We start from the raw sequence: 15,211 nt of genomic DNA, 5'->3' as shown, positions 1-15,211 counted from the left end.
GTAATATTTTGTTTATACTTTCATCGGATAGGACGGTTCGGCAGTTGTACGAATTTTCAATCTGAGAATGCTCCAGGACACACCATCGTAAAAAAGCAACTGAAACGACTCACAAAAGCCCACACAGAAGTCTGGGAACTGTATGCAAATAAAACTTATTTCAACTCGTTTATTTAAAACGGGAAGGCATCCTGTAATTGTAACCACAGATGGTTGATCTGTAAAATGTTTGAGCCCCCAGAGCCAATACATGATTTGCTGCGGTATGCTGCTGTGAACCGGTGATGCATGCACGCAGTGCGAGTGCTACAGTGTCAAGGCAGATGTGGGCGACATGATATGGTATTCATATCCCGTGTTATTAGGAGTCTGCGTCTGTTTAATTACAGCAACCGGCATCCTGCCACTTTACAAATTATCTCCTTGCAACTTTTTTGCCCCTTGCTCTCGCACAAAATAATTATTCGTTTGATATTTAAATGTATTATTATTAGAGAGGGGGTGCAACGATTTTATGATTAAGAGAATTTGCATCTCGTCATTTTTATGTTGTTTATCACGTCCCGGAGGATACAGAAAACATCTCCTTCATTAAGAATGTTGCGATTCCGCTGCATAATCGCAAAACAAAAGCCCAGCTTTTTCCCCCACTTGCAGCCGCAAGTGGCAGCCGAAGGAACTACGGCTAGAAGATTACGTGCCCTCGCTCGGCTCCAAGCTGCAGCATAACGCCCGCTAATGTCAGCAGAGAGAGGGAGAGAAAGCGTCCTCCGGGATGGCACACGGGAACCTACACGGCACTCCGAATGACGTCACTAGGAGTGCGACCAGGTGTGACCCTGAAGACTGGGAGTGAGTTGAGGGGTGCCCGAAATGCCAATAGCTGTCTTTTTTTTTACGCAACAACGAGGACGCGCAGGCGAAATCGGTTTCCTGTTCTTTACTTCAGAAGTGTCGGAGAGCAACCTCCACAAATTTTTGACCGAAGTCCGGAAATCGTTGCACCCCCCTTTATATAGTAACTTTTAAGCTTTGAACTAAGTGAAGCCTCATGGTTCTTTCTTTTTGTTTTATAGAGGTTTTTCAAAGCACAAGTCGGCCGGTCTGCCAGCCACCTGCAGCCATGCTTGCACTGCATGATTACTTAGCATGTCCAGTGCCAACTGCTATTGAAGCTGCTCTAACCTGATTAAATTGACAGTCTGACAATCTTGTGTCTTGTTTTTCAGAAAATACAGTGTGCACCTCAAGACGTCGAGCTATGTTTGACGACTTAACCATTTGAACCAGTTGAATTACGGAGTCAACTTCTCTTTTGTATTTTTTTTATGGTAAGTCTCCAGTCTGAGTTCTTACAGAATGAGCATGTCCCTGAGGGGGAGGCAACGCTCAAGTAGCTGATGTCACTTTTTCGACAACTGTTGTAGCAATATCAGCCATATCTAACATGTTGCCCCTAAAGCCCCAGTTTGAACATGTATCAAGCCTTTTTCTAATGCATATTTTAGCAGATTATGAGTTAACATCAAAATGGAACTGCATGGTTTATTCTTGTTTTGTAGAGGTTTTTCAGGGCACAAATTGGCTGATCTCTTGCAGCCTCCTGCAGCCATGCTTGGACTGCAGGGTTACTTTGCATGTCCAGTGCCAACTGCGGTTTAAGCTACTCTCACTTGCTTTAACTGGCATTCTGACAGTCTTGTGTATGTCTTGTTTTTCAGAAGATACGAAATGTCGAGCAACGTTTTATGATTTAACTATTTGAACAAGTCGAGTTACGGAGTCAACTTCGCTGGTGTATTTTCATGGTAAGTAAAAAGTGAGTTATTACAGATCGAGCACGACTCTGAGAGGGAGACAACGCTGATCCAGCTGGTGTCACTTCCGACAAGTTTTGTAGTAGTGTCCGTCGCATGTAACATTGTTTTGACCCCAACTGGTGTTACTATTCACTATATCTAGATTCAAACCTAATATGCTAAATTCATTTGAATCTAGTTACTATAGCTAAATTCAAACATACTAGGTGACCTGCTGCTGGCTTTTTGTAGCCGATGAACTTGCCACGTTTGAATCGCAGGTAGTATTAAGTAGTGACACGTTGCAAGCAACATATTGATGTAACAATTGTTTTCTTGGTAACACTAACTGTCACACACTAAGTTCGTGGGAAGTAAGTTCTGTATCACGTTATTTTTACTGAATAAAAAAGTAGCAATGTTCTTTTGGAGTTAATTTTCTAATTACAGTTACATTGAGGAGCATGATGTGATGCATACCTTATATCTAGATTGTCATGGATAAACAATGACCAAAAAGATTATGCACTTCGGATTATGGATGACAAGTTCCAATGACAAAGCGCAGCTGGCAATGCAGAGAAAACACTGACAACAGATAAACAAGGAGAATATTTTTTCTCAACTCCCTCCAAAAGTTGTGCTTACAGTGAGGAGCAGTGGTGGAGAAAGGTAACCTCAGAGGCAATGGCTTTGTATATTGTTGAGGTTTTAACCAGGAACAAATCCTTGTGCATGCAAGCCATTCCACCGAGTGTGCCAGTTGAAAGTTTGTTCAGCGATGGAAATGGATGTGCTTGCCTTCAGTAATGTAAAATTGGATGAAAATTTAGAAAAGCAACTGCGGCTTCAGTATAAGATGTAATAACACTGATACCGGCACTTTGTGCAAAAAACCTGAGCATAGCCGGTTCCTAGTTTTCCTTGTTTATTTGTTTAATAAAAGAAGTAAAGTAAGATAATGGAATTACCTCTTAGGAGTAACCAATATAGGCTACGTTTTTCTTAACTAGCTTCATTAGGTAGTCTTTTTATATAAAGTATCTTGCCCAAGGCGACAAATATTGTAAGGGTCCTCTAATCGCATAATTTTTTCGCTTAGTTTATGTCGATGCCTACAAGGTCTTGCTCTAAGATTTGAAATCTGTTTTCTTGTATATTCTAACACATTATAAGGTAACCTTTAAGTAAAGGGAACTGCATGGTTCTTAAGTCTTGTTTGTAGGAATTTCTTGGAGCACAAGTCAGCTGATTTCTGGCAGTCTCCTGTGGCCATTGTATTGCAGGATTACCTTGGATAGTTATAGCCAGCTACGATTTAAGCAACTCTCATTTGTATAAATTGTCATTCGTGTTTGTATTTTTTTTTTCAGGAACTACATTTGGAATTGTACAACGTGGAGCAGTTTTTGACGATTGGTCACTTTGAAAAAGTCATTTTGTGGAGTTGGCTGCACATGTTTTTTGCTGGCAAGTAAATAGTTCAGTTTTTAAAATCTAGCATGGTCTGAGAGAAAAGCAAACTTGATGTGACTGACAGCACCCTTCTGAAAACTGTTTAAACAATATTGATCACATCTAACCAGGGTTTTTCTCACAGTGGGTGGCAGTGGTTTCGCTGCCCACTAGTCCTGCTAGCTGCCTAATTCTTTGAAAAATGTCTTGTGGCCTTCATGTCTTGGCACAGAAATCGCTGTGCTCGGCGGACTTCTGTGCCAAGACATGCAGGTACAGGTCCCCACAACCCAAATTAATACGACTTGGTCGAGGTGCACGCAGAAGAAAGATGCAGCTGCTGCCTGTGTCCCCCTCCCCTCCACAGTCATAGTCGGATGCCTATTTGTCCACAATGTATGGAGAAAAATCTGTCTAACATTTATTCTATCCTAACTTGTACAGCTTCACTAGATCAAAGGCCACAGTTATTAAGAAGGCCTTCCACAAGATTGGCTTTTTCCGCATCTGTGCAGATCCGATGTGGTCTCTATAAATTAATTTTATGCGGTTGGCTTCACATATTTATTTCTTGTAGATATAAAATAACTGGTGTAATGAAAGTTTCATGGTACATTTTTTTTAATGGGTTGCTCGTCTCGGCTTGACCTATTTTCACTTTAAGTTCGACAGCATTTGTGGGCGAAACTTTTTGTCACTTTTCACCAGTCGGTTGGTCTGTTTTATGGTTTGTGTGACCGATTTGACTCTAGCACAGGCAGGGGCAGAGGCACATGATGACAGCTTGGTTTGTATGAGCGCTCATGCAGAGAGAAAGCTTTTTAAAATCGTGCATCTGACCGTATGCTTTTGTCAGCTCCAAATCCAACTTGTAAATTGGAGTATATGGCATGCAGGTACACCAAAATGCATCGTTCGCACACATCGGAACAGTCTCTTAGAGAAAATTATGAAGAAGGGTCCGCCTTTCAACGGGCAACAAAAGAAATGCGCAGCCAGTATGCGCTGACGAGGTGGCCAAGCAAGCTCCTTGAGTGGTAGGCACTCGGGGGAAAAGGAAATGGCTAGATCACATTTTGGGGGTAATCAGGTGCACTAAGTGTGGAGCTTGCAAACAGACTTGCATGCCATATATAAATACTCTGTAAATTTTTACCACTCGCTCAACTCAAAAACGTGTGCACAGGTGTGCTCAAACGTGGGTAGGATGGAGCTCCCAAATTGTAAGACTGGGGACTATGGACTAAGCTACTGCTTAGTCCCCAGTTTTTGATAGCAGTTTTAGTACACATGCACTCTTTCACCCGCTCAGTTCTGTGAAAACCTTCTGGGATATCTAAAGAGAAAATCAAGTTTCTATGTTCACACACTCTAAGCACTCAAGGCTGACCACCTGATTCGACAACGAGAAAGAGTGCAACTAGCCCTTCGTTCTAATGGGAGATTTTGAGTGGCTGCCCAAACTTATGAAAGTCGGGGATATGAGCTTAGCCAGTTTTACATAGACTCTTCTGCAACATCTCATGAACCTTAGAAATAAAGCATTACTCAAACTGAATCGAGTTTTCCGGTTGGTTCATCAGTTCTCAAGAAATGCCTCACATTATAAACCAAATCACTATTGCAATTCCGGCCTTGCATTTGTTTCTAAGTTTCGAACGAATTTAGGCTTGAAGTGTATCGGTTTTGACTAAGGAACAGGAGAACAAGACCGTCAAGTCAAACATTGGTTTCAGATATCGGGTCACAGGATGAACAATTAGAGGCCATGTCCATTTGACTTTTGTATAAGATTCATGGCTAATAATTAAATGGACTGAGGGGGGCTGTGTTTTATGCACAAGCTCAATTTGCATCTGCTATAGATATTTAATTTTTCTCTGTTTTCTCTTTAGCACATCATGCTACATGCAGCATCTGAAAACAAAGGCCAAACACCACGGGGGGCTCTACTTTGGCTCTTCAAGGACCCAAATAAAGTGTTCGAAGGTACTTTTCTTATTTTCTCATCAATTATTCAGGTGACATTGCATGAGTGCTGCAAGCAGCATAGGAAAGAGTTTTTAATATTCGTTTAAAGAGATCCTTTTCCATTTCAAAATTCTGTAACTTTTTTTTATAGAAAACCTGGTTGTATCAGCGTCATAATGAACATTATTTTATGTATAGGACAGCATCACTAAGCGACTGCCTGTTAAATGAACTGGAGAAATCTGCACCTACAAGCATTGAGCTTGTATTCTTACCAAAGGTCTATTTTAGCAGTGAACACCATTGTGACATGTAAAGGCACAGCTCCGTCTCTGTGGAATGTGAAAACAGCATTCTCTTTATTTTCAAGCATGAGTGCCGACGCAGATGAGTGAGAGTGACGTTTGGTGTTGTCGAGAAGGTGCTTTATATCGCTGTTTAAAAATGCAATGACTGCCGTGGTCGTTCAGACTGCAGATAATGTTTTGTAATCCCACTACCTTCTATAATTGTGCACATTGGTCTGAATGCCAGAACTGACAGAAGAAAAAACAACTGACATTGAGGAAACTTGCTGCAGATGCATTGCTCAGCTGTGTTGCCTGCTTTCCACAACAGGTTGTGGCAGCTCTCGATTCTATACATTGGTGCCCATTGTCAAATTCAAATTATGTAGTTTTATTTTACACAGACTGGAGTTGCACCTTAAAAGTTTTCATGGGAATCTGTGTCTCAAAAAGAAAACCTTTGATAAGTTCAGCTTGCTAGATGAAGGCATTAATTCTTCGAGCTCATTTTACAGCCTACCTTTCTATTGACACCGCCCTATGCGGAGAGTAAGTCGTCTGCTTCTTGCACAGACATTACGGTGATGTCAGAAGGGTGACAATCTCTCATTGGCTTTGATTGGAAGGATATAGTGGGTAGACCAGAATGCTAGACACCATGAGGTCTACGCACTATTTTGTTTGTTCAATCAGCCAATAAGAGCTCGGCCTTCTGACATTACCGCAACCCCTGTGCAAGAAGCAGACAAACTTGCGCTCCCCATAGGATTACGGATACTCAAGAGTGCTTTCCGTAATATAAGTTACGGAAAGCCTACTCTGTTTGCCCTTTTACCGACAACTTTTATGCACTTTTACGGATACTAGAGTGATTTCCGTAATAGGTTTTACGGAATGCATATTCCAGTCCGTTTTATGGACAGCTCTTGAATAGCGTTACGGATAGTAGAGCACTTTCCATAATCTGTTTTGCGGAATGTCCTTTTATTTACGGATTGTGTATATGTTTAAAAGGATTTTTCCGTTATTAGAATTACGGATGACCTTTCCGGCAGCATAGGTGCCAGAGAATTTCTCCGTAAGAGAGGCAAATTTTTTTACAGATGGGCTATTGGCATTACCGCTATGTCGCAGCTCATTATTATTGTTTCATGAAGAGCGCAGACAAAAAGCATCCGTGAGCATAGTTCAGATATGTCTGCTGCTCGTGTTCATCCATGGAAGCAAGGGACTGCCTGTCGTAGCATGCATGCTTGCTCTTTAGCTTCAGCTGAGTCGCATACGTTTTGTGAATTAAAGTATACGGTCGTCTCGAAAGGTTCAGACATCGAGGGCGTTTCTCTGAAACATGCTTTGGGTGCACGTGGGCCCGTTTGTGAAGGAATGTCCCTGTTGCCTAAAAAATCAAATTTCAAAAGTGAAAGAAAAAAACAAGAAATAAGGATGGGTACACACTTATTCCCTTGTTCGAATTCAATATGAGCAGCTGTCACCATTGCTGAGAAACCCTCAGCTCCGGCATTAGGTTCCAAGTTGTTATAGCATTTTTGAACTTCTGCATTGGAAATGACGCAATAACATTGGTAAAATGTTTGCTCCAAAAGTGAGAATGTCTGCCCCAAAACCAGTTTTTGCCTGCTACAAGAGCTCCAAATCACCATTTGTCAGTTTCACCATTGCAGTTACCACCTCCTTTAACTTAATTTATTTTAACTGTGCTGTTTGTTTTACCTTTTCAGATTGAGCATCGCTCAAGGCAGGCGTTTTCTGTGACCTAATAAAGATACAACAGGTTTGATTTTGCATTTTACTTGTCATTTTATTGGCTGTTCTCCTTGAAGTTAACTTGCAGTGATCCTATGGCAGTCGAAAGTATGTAATAGTTTCTCTGGCAATGCTGCAATTTGGTTAGGCTATCCTATCAGCTCAGCAGTGATCACAATCACACCTTCCATCAAAGACCACCACAATACGTTCCATCAAAGACCACCACAGTACGTTCCATCAAAGACCACCACATACGTAATTTGGGACATTCCATCAGTGGCAGTCAGACGTCGTCTGATGGACCATCAGGGCACGTTCCACCAGGGCTGCTGACTGGCAGTCAGTGTCCCAAATTACGTACCTTGATGGAATTTTCAATAGGGTAGCTTTGACTTCGCTCGCACATGACGTGAAACGAAGTATATACACCGACACGCGGCTCCGACGCCGTCCCTCTGCGGTGGCGCTGCCTTGAGTACGGCGCACCACGCAGAGGCGGCTTCTCTTCAAAAACGAGACGCTGCGATTCCGCAGTGCCCACACCCGGTGTGGGCAAAGCAAAAATTGTGTTTGTAAACAGGGCGGTCTTCGCGCCCTCGTCTATAGCCAAAATTGCGGGCTCGCACCGAGAGATGCCAAAGCACGTATACTCTGCATAAACAAAAAAATAAAATAAATAAATAAATAAAAAAAAGGTTGGGCAGTGAAATCGCCGAGATGTCGCCACTCCGCACAAGCGAATGTGTACGAAGGCGGTCACGGTGGCGAGACAAAAAAGAAAAAGAAGAAACGCCTGCTCCCCGCAAAATCAACCCGCAAAAGCCTGCCGGGTAAACGCGGGCGCAGACAACTGCAGGTCTTCAACGCGCGCGGACGGGTCTCCTCACTCTCTCTCATTCTTTCTCTGCGTGTCTTTGTTTTTATTTATTTCCCCCTTCGTACCTCTCTTCCTCGACCCTCCTTTGCCCCGGGTTCGGGGTATGTTCCGTTTCTCCTTACGATGGACCGCAGAGGACCCTACGAGCTATCGGAGCCAATCCAATGCCGCGTGAGCGGCACGTCAGCTTGAGGACAAACACAACGAAGCACGAGGCGCGTGGCACGTTCATATGCGCTGGATTGGCTGCTACGACCTGTAGCTCCAATTCCGGTCCATCGTAAGGTGCGTGCAACGGCCAAGAAACTCGCTCCGCGAATGGGCACGTTGTTCGAAGCGAGGATCGGTCGGGCAACCACGCGCAGTACTCTCGGTTTGAAGAGGCACTGCCGTTGTTCGTGGGAAAGACGTTGTTCGTGGGAAAGAACGTAGTCCGTCGTCGCGTACGGCGACGCGGGGCTTGCGTCCTCGCCGTCGCAATGTTTAATCTTCGTCTGGCTCTTGCAGAGCATAACCAACGTGTATGCTCTCAAAATAAACACCCAACTGTGTGGACAACAATCTAGACAAAGCGGCCCCTATATTTCGATCCGCTCCCCAATAGTTCAATTCACGAGACGCTCTCACTGTTCAGTAATTATTTCTAAGCCAGTTCATTCATGCTATAACGAGTCGTAAAAATTCATCAGCCTTGCTCTTCCAAACGATAAAACGAATTCCGAGTAGGATAAATTTAAACTCGTTTCAAAGTACACTGCCAAGATAAAGCCGCCCATATTAATTGTCTCTAGAACAGCAGTTGCAACATGACGAATCACGGAATTAACTCGAGATATTTAGCACATCTTAGTTCAGCGGTTCTCAAACTGTGGTCCGCGGCGACGGTTAAAGGGGTCCCGGCTCATTCGAGGATCACCCTGTATATGTGTTCATGTGAGTAAAAATAGCGGCGCACAGACACAACTATCGGGAAGAAAATTAAAACAAATGCGAATTTAATAATTCGAGCAAAATAAGCGAAACTGCACTGAACGTACGGTTGAATGCACTGACCGTAGGTTCAAATAAACACTTGTCAACTACAAACACATGGGACACGAGGCGACAAAGACAATCACAAGACATTACTTCAAAATCCGTCTTTACAAGTGGACCGGCGTGGAGAGTTCGGCAGTAGCACTGTCAATATATAATAAATATTTTTTTTAATTACACAATATATTTCTCGCGATACTGTATTACATAAATGACATTGATAAAACACTATCAAATGATCTGTGCCGCGAGAGGCGCTCCGGAATATTATTTCTCACTATAAATATTGTGTTTGCAATTAACACGCTATTTATTTTGTACGATGTGTTAGCGAGTGATTGCTTTATTCAACTATGCAGAAATAGCGGTACTGCGATTCCCGTGGCCAAACGAGCCAATTATGTTTTGGCCATAAAAAAACTGAAAACCTAGATACCTAAAATCCCTTTGGGTTTTAGCAATACGTCCAAATTTATTTACCGTCTAATGACTTTAAATATATAATTGCAACACGAGCAATAAACCCGCTCGTGGGAAACTTGATTAGCAGATTTTAGTTATTTACCCACCCAGCTTATCGCTACAATGATCTCCCATGTAATGTTCGCCGAGCCCCCTAAAGGCACAGTGAATACGGCACTAAGGTAAATGCCTCCCCCTCTTTTAAAAGAAAAGCACGTTCCAGTTAAGTAAAAACAACACTGTATATTAGGTACTTTAAAAATAAATACATATATGACAAACTACCGGCATATACCTTCGTTACTTCATCACAACTAGCCAGCAGCACTGCACAACAAAGTATTTTTATACAATTTTTCACGACACTGATTGTTTCTTATAGTATTTCGTAGACAATTTGTAATGATTGGCGACCGGGCAGTTTTTCATGACTTGAGAACATATCTTCCAATAGTCCTGATCCCCACACGTTCTGCTCCTCGGAAGACTTCGTAGAAGGTTGAGCACTTTCGTGCAGTTCGTTCCACACTGCAGCAGAATCGTTGAATCTAAAAAATAAAAGCAGAGAAAAACACCATGAACGGTTTTAGGGTCTATTCACGACCTGAGTCATCGCCCACAAACATGACCGCCAAACGATAACGCAAAACTTTGATTCGCGAGAGCTGTGAAAAATAAAAGACAACGCAAACTCGCCAATGGGATAACTTCGTTTGCCTTCGGTGGCCATACTTCTGTGTTGTGACTCGGCATCAAAAGGCAGTCTGACGTCATATAAATACTTGTAACCTCCTTGCCTACTAGCCCCGAGAACGAACGCAAGCGTCGCTGTTGTTCGAGGCCTTCGAGATCGTTTCATAGGTCACAAGGATAGAGTGCAGAGAGTTTAATCGCAAAAGATTACAATCGCACGAATAGAAATATAAAAAATGGCGCTAAACATAAAGCAAAAAGTTACGGTGAAGTTATCAGCGGTCAATCACCAACCGTCCGCAACGTGAGTACTAAAGGTGTCGCGAACCAGCCGACGTTCGAGTTCGACCAGGTTCGAGCTTCTCGAACCTTTCCCGCAAAGTCCGACAACGTGCGTACTTGGGCACACGTACGCCCAAGTATGCATGCGCCCACTCAAACACGCACGAATTAGGCACTCATACGCATGCGCGAACACAGATACGCGGATGCACGCGCAGGCACGGATGCAAATTCACGTACACATGCACAAGCACATCCGCGCACACGTACGCACGAATTACAGACGCACGTGCACGCGCGACCTCGCACAGGCACGCGCACTTATGAGCAGGCAAACGGCCACGCGTGCAAACACGCACATGCACGTATAACACGCACACAGATACGCGGGTATATATACTCACGCGTAGGCATGAAAACACGCATGTGCATGGGGGGCACGCACATAAGCATCCTCGCTCATGCAGGTGCACACGCTAGCAGACACGGACGTGCAATTACGTACGCAAGCGAGAGCACGCACATAATAGAAAAACTAGACGAAACGTCACAAGGTGTATCGATGAAACGAACGCCGGCTATTTCAGATGGAACGATTTATCCTTGAAAAAGTGCAGCTTCGAAGAAACGAGCTGTCTAAAACGTCGTCTGACGAACTGACTGCATGGCACCGCGTATATTCGGAATGTATAGTACATAAAACAGCGGTCACTAAAACAGGCACACAAAAAGCATAACTGTTTCCAGTGCTTCGTGAGAAATCGTCGGACCCCAGTTGCCGAAACAAATCTTGCATTCACAGAAATACACATACAACAGAGAGGGATTCTAACCACGGTCGTCTCACCATAAAAATAAACTGCGCATTGCCAAATGCTCAGCGTCCGCCCAAATGTAGCCTAGCGACAGAGACTAATGTATTTTCGTGGCGAGAAAAACATGCTTCGGATTTCTTTCGAACGCACTCTATAGAAATGTATATTATATCTACGATCAAAATTCGCGCCCCTTTTAGAGGAAGAAATGTAGTACTTACCGTACCAGAAGGAGCGTCGTTCTTGTGCCTGTACGATCGCTTTGAACCTCACCTGAAACCTCACCATCCGTAGTTTCAGCAGAAGGTCGCTTACGTGCAAACTCTATTTGCGACTTCGAGACCTTTCGCTTGCCATATTTATACATCTTTGGACCCATAGCTGCGAGGACGACCTTTCTAGTTATGAAAACACGCACAGCTATCCGCCTGACACCCCACCCCTAGAAACAAAACCACTCTGCCTGGACGGGTCTTGCCGACTCTGGACCACCACAAGCGCGTTACTGAAGAGCGCATGCGCGCGGAGTAATACAAAATCAGAGCAGCGTGCGTGGCGAAATGGTGGCGCCCTCACGCGGCGCTCGTCGAACTAGTCTTGACCGTCCAAACGAGGAAAACAAGCCACAACACCTTGGTTCAGTTTTTTCGATGTAGTTAAAGAACGGATGTACTTACAGCTATAATTTTAATATAATTGAATTCCGTGTTAAATTCCGCAGATATCCCACAAGACACATTTGTAGTTCAAAATTCACAGGTTTTTAAAAACGCGTTCTAACGTAAACCTGTCAAAACAGCCAATTCCGACCGATTTCACGATTTAATATAAAATATAATAAATGTTTTTATGAAAATTATGCTCTGTGGGATAGTTGGACGAAGAATCAATCTTTTTATAGCAAAAAAGTTTGAAAAAATCGGTGTAACGGTTATTAAATGAGAATTTTTGTAAAATGGCAGAAAATCGCGTGTATTCTCTATGGGCTTAGAGGAGCGCTCCCTCTTAAGGAGGTCGCACTTTTGAATCATGACGATCGGCAGTTGCGTTTGATTGTTTACTAACCACCAAGATGGCGGCGCCCACAATAATATCGGGGGAAAAAGTGCGGATACTCTAAGCGTAGCTTATTTGGTTTAGCTCACAGGCTAAACCAAGTACGGTGGGGGATCGTTGGCCGAGTGTGTAGTGGCACCGCAGAACAGAGCACGTGGAGAAATGCTCGAGCGCGAGCTCCGTTCAAAGCACGGAGCTCACGCTGCGGAACCCAACGTTGGCGGAACCTGTAAGGACTAAATCTACGCGATGTGCTTGCGTTCGTCCTTCAAATAACCTCAAAGGTGCCACTGCACGAGGCCCGTGTCTCGAGCGGCCCTTGGAGGAAAATGGTGGCACAGCACTAAAATGACTGGCCCTTGAAAGCGAATGGCAGCGGAGCACCCCCTCATGGCGCGTGTCTTGCGCGGTTCTACAACAATGGTTGGCGGTACTTGTAAAAAACGTCTTTATCAAGGGGCTTTAGCAGGAACCCTGGATTCATTCGCCCATCTGCATCCTACCGTCGTGCGATCGTGTACCACATATACTGCGTAATGCACGTTAAAGACCCCGAGCTAACAGTTGTACTGCACTTTTTATAACCTTCAACGGGTAACAATGTCGCCCTACGAAACTGCTACTCTCTAAAAAACTAACGACTAGTTTTGAATGTGCCGTTACATTGCATTTTTAACGTGTGTTCGCTTGTTCGCGTTGAGTGAGTGAAAGCGATGTTTATTATATCTTTTTTTTTTGGAAAAATCGACTGTTGCTTGTGCACTTAGTGTGCACATGTCACTGTGGATAGGACAGGGGATTGGGTGAAAAAGAAAGGATAGAAAGAGAGAGGATTAGGTTTGGGGAGGCGGGGGGGAGCCAGGTGCAGGGGGATGTCCTGGCCGTCGCCGGCATGTCGAGTCATAGGACGACCCAAGCCTCAGAACGCAAAGCCTGTCGAAGTTTGATGTGGCGCCGTCTTAGGGCGAATAGCTAAATATCTTAAAGCTGCTTTGGCTGGTAACTGTGCTTCAAGGCTAATATCGGCACGAACGTTCGGTTGAAGGGATGACGTTTCTTGTCTTGGCAGAACAAGCTGTGGTCTGAAATGCAGATTTCGTAATCATGAGCTGGAACGGTAGATTGGGTAGTCGTGCCTTGTTCTGGTGTGTTGAACTGTAGGTGGTCTCCTAAAGAATTTCTAGGAGTTCCGTGTCCTTCATGTAAGTTATTAGTTTTTTTAGTGCCATGTCTGTCAGCTCGCGTTGCCCGCGGATGCAGAAGGTCCTCCAGGCTATCACTGGAGAGTCCGAGGCGGGAATAGGCGTTATGGAGGGCAGTACGCTCGTCATTGTAGTCGGTGCAGTGTAGGAGGAGGTGCTCGGCGTCAGCAGTTTCCTGGCAGGTTTGGCAATTGGGGTTGAGATCAGGCCTGAAGCGGCCTATCCACGCTGGTGTGAAAGCGCTTCCGGTCCGCAGACGGTGGAGCACCGCGGCAGTGTGACGATCCAACCCTCGTGGGAGACGGGCTGAGAACGTGCCGTCCGCCACTCTCGGGTCCGGATTCTGTCGTGTGATGGTTCGTCTCACCAGAAGCTTAGCGTCTGAGAAACGGGGAACTGTAGAAAGCGGACATCCGGGGTCTTTGTGAGCCTGCGCTACTAGGGAATCGGCGACTTCGTTTCCCCTGATACCACAATGACTGGGGATCCACTGGAAGATAATCTCGTGGCCTTTCTCCCGGAGCTCGGCTGCATCTTGTGCGACTGACCGCGCCAGAGGCGTAGCCCTTTCTAGCCCCGATAGTAGCCTGAGAGCCGCTCTTGAGTCGCTCAGGACTACCCAGCTGAGCCCCCGTGCGCAGCCTGTCCGAATTCCCCAGAGGGCAAGTCGTATGGCCGCCAGCTCTGCGGTAGTACAGGATGCCTGATGGTACAGGCGCTCGTGTATACCTACGGCTGCAGCCTCAAAGAATGCCGCTGCTGTTGCTGTGCCTCCAGATGGGTCTACCGACCCGTCGGTAAAAACGCGTGTCCGCCCGTCGTACTCCGCATCCAAGTGACTTTCCGTCAGCTGCCGAGCGGTTACCACTGCTGCGCTCTTCTTGGTCCGCAGCCCTGGTATGCTGATACTAACCCTCAGAGGGTGAGGATCTGTGTGTAGTGCTCGAAGTGGCGCTAGCGGTCCTGGTGTACCCGCGATGTCGCCTAAAGTGCAGAGCTGCGCTCCCAGTTCCGAATCTGTACGTTCGGCGATGCCTATCAAAAGCGTGATGGTGGAGTCGCAGTTGCTCATTCGGATGAGATGTCCGAGCGCTCGTTCTTGCAGAAGGTTTTCAACGGTATTCATACCTGCTTCGGTAAGAGTGTGTCGTGACGATGCCGAACGGGGAACTCCGATGCAAATTCTTAGAGCTACGCGTTGAGCTCTCTCTAGGTTCTCGATCTCATTGCCGCTCAGTCGAATGAGCGGTAAGGCGTAGAGTGGGCGAGCCAGAATGAGACCCTTGTATAGCTGTAGTAGCATTTGTTGTGATGTGCCCCAGGTAGTTCCACCAAGCGCGCGGAGGATATTTGTGTGCGTTCGCATCCTCTGAAGCACCGCCTGCGTTGCTGGGCCCCAGGTTAGCCTCCAGTCCAAGGTGAGTCCTAGGTACGTGACTGTCTTCTCCACTCTCACCGGGACATCTCCGATGAACAGGGTCGGTTGGAACTTTGAGGGTCTCCTTGGTGC

At 45.2% G+C, this 15,211-nt stretch overlaps 1 pseudogene; it reads right to left on the bottom strand.

The window, feature by feature from the left end:
* Window positions 1-13,668: 13,668 nt before the first annotated feature.
* LOC120840755 lies at window positions 13,669-15,004 on the bottom strand (annotated as a pseudogene).
* Between the last annotated feature and the right edge of the window lie 207 nt (window positions 15,005-15,211).

Source organism: Ixodes scapularis, unplaced genomic scaffold (assembly GCF_016920785.2).
Source record: "Ixodes scapularis isolate PalLabHiFi unplaced genomic scaffold, ASM1692078v2 PGA_scaffold10__122_contigs__length_95168666, whole genome shotgun sequence".
Taxonomy (NCBI): Eukaryota; Metazoa; Arthropoda; class Arachnida; order Ixodida; family Ixodidae; genus Ixodes; species Ixodes scapularis.
This window is presented reverse-complemented; position numbering and strand designations above follow the sequence as displayed.